The 2500-nt window shown below is 36.0% G+C and overlaps 1 protein-coding gene across 6 annotated transcripts in view; it reads right to left on the bottom strand.

Moving 5' to 3' along the window:
- Positions 1–2500, bottom strand: part of ZFHX4 (zinc finger homeobox 4) — a 182234-nt gene that overhangs the window by 160637 nt on the left and 19097 nt on the right. The window lies entirely within an intron of this gene.

The raw sequence follows: 2500 nt of genomic DNA, 5'->3' as shown, positions 1-2500 counted from the left end.
TCTGAAATAAGAAAGGTTGAGGTTGCCCTATTACATTACCTATTATATTGTTTAAAAGAGACATGTAGGGGCGCCTGGGTGGCTCAGTTGGGTAAGCGACTGCCTTCGGCTCAGGTCATGATCCTGGAGTCCCTGGATGGAGTCCCGCATCGGGCTCCCTGCTCGGCAGGGAGTCTGCTTCTCCCTCTGACCCTCCTCCCTCTCATGCTCTCTGTCTCTCATTCTGTCTCAAATAAATAAATAAAATCTTTAAAAGAGACATGTAGTGCCTCACCCTGGATGCCCCTCACACCCTGCTATATTCTATTGCATAGACTTCACAGTGGCAGAGAGCTAAGAAGAAAACAAAATCCTGGGCTCACCAATATTACTATGTGTTTTAGAAATTCCTTTTTAGAAGTTCTTAAAAAAGAAAGACATCATTGGAGGTCACTGGCATATTAAGTATGAGGGATAACTTCTTAATACTCTCTTTACTGTAATCGAATTTAATCTTGTCCACGAAATCAGAGAGGAAGTGATCAGTTTAAAAATACATCATAAGATCTACACAGATGGAAAACGAAATCAAAATTTGTTTTGGTATCTGCAATGGTTAAAATGACGCTCTAATTGCTTGTGAATCAAACATCACAAAGCTTAGTGTGTAATTTTAATCATTGATGAGCTCCAGGTTAATTATCCTCATGGCATGCATGCAGCTTTTAAAACCCACTGAAATAATCTGATAACCATAAGCATGAAAACCTAATAATTTTCTAATTAGTCCACAAATATTAATGTTTACCTTTGCAGTTACCAAATCTGTACAAACTGTGTATACATACTGAAGGCAGCCAAAATGCCTAAAATATAATCCCCTGCTAGACTGAAATGAGGAAGTCAGGAAGGAACTAAAGAGTTGGAGTGGAAATAGGGTGGTAAATAATACTGAATTAATGATCCTAGATTAAAAGGAAAAGTTTCGAAACCCAGGGTGTATTTTTTTTCCCCCTATAATCAGGTAACAGGCTGGTATGTGGAAGGAGACTCACCTTAATTACAAAAGTAAGAAAAGTTCCCAAATACTTTACAGCTTTGTAAAAGAGTTTCTAAGCTATTTTTATTACCATTTTAATTCTGTTTTACCTATACCCCTACAACAGTTCTCAGCCCACAGAAACACTTGCTAGAATTATTACACACATGCTGAATGCACCTCAAATGAGTTGTATATAATCTGTAGTCAGTCGTTTTGGCCAGATGCCGAATGGACTCTGCAATGTATCACCTCAATATTTCTTTATATGAAGTAGATCCTATCTTTTTATTTTATCTTAATAGAGCCAGAAGTAACTTTCAAAAATGTAACGTTATTGCTATGTGAAAAAAATTACGAAAACTAAAGAATCCATCACAAGTCAAAGCAGTAGGATACATTTTGTTACAATACCCCACATAGTTTTACAGGAGACTGCCTATCAATTTCTTCTCAAGAAGCCACCCATTAATCAGAAACTGAATCAAATACATAATAAGTCTCCTATACAATCAAATTTACATTTCATTCCAAAGCAACAATAGCAAAACCAACTGGATTGATACAGCTAATAATATGTTAACTGATTTTTAAAATCTGTAGTTATTGACTATGACCATGGCAATATTTACCAGTATATTTTGATGGAGTCCCTTTAGTTTGTACAGTTAAAAAATTATTTAGATCAGTATACACAGTGACCCTGAATATGATGCTAAGTGATTTCATTGCCATCAACATCAGACAAGATCTTTCTTTTATCCGTGTGACCCATTTAGGAAATTTACACTAAGGCTTTATAAGTCCCAGTACTATAAAGACCACAAAGACAACCATTTATTTAACTTAAACCACAGAATTCATTTCAAAATGACTGCGTAACAAGTAAACTCACTATAAAAACCGCTTCACCCATTTAAGCTGTTTTCTTTTTAGTTTTTACCAATTTCTATTCTCTACTGCCAAGCATTCTATTTTTTAAAAATCACCAAAGTCCTCAAGAAATCCTAAAGAGAAAAACTAATATAATTTTAATGTTAAATTCAGAACAATACATACCTGCTGGTCTGCTTAGAATATATGTACACATTTTTTGGTATTCTCACTAACTCAAAAGATCAGTGACTTTGATCATGTAAATCCCTTTTTCGGAACTAATGGACAATATGCAGAAAAATAACTTTTATTGCTCGTTCTGCCTTGCTTTCGTCCTGCAGTCGCTGCTGCCTAAACTCAGCTCTGCTAAATGACCAAACCCACCTACAAGGAGCCTGGCTAATGAAAGGGGGTGCTTTCTGAACAATAGAAGAATTCCTTTGCATTCAGAAAGCAGAGTTCCCATTAGAACCCAATATCAGAGAGGCCAGTTTTACCTCTTTTTTTTTTTTTTAATTGAGATTGTCCCAGCCCTCCTCTACGGTCCAGTGAGACAGTGCTTGTGAAATGATTAAAAAGAACGTGATCTGATCAAGAGGACAGAAT

Source organism: Leptonychotes weddellii, chromosome 4 (genome assembly GCF_054177405.1).
Source record: "Leptonychotes weddellii isolate Sample4059 chromosome 4, ASM5417740v2, whole genome shotgun sequence".
Taxonomy (NCBI): Eukaryota; Metazoa; Chordata; class Mammalia; order Carnivora; family Phocidae; genus Leptonychotes; species Leptonychotes weddellii.
Note: the sequence above shows the minus strand (reverse complement) of the source record. Positions and strands in the feature narration are given on the sequence as shown.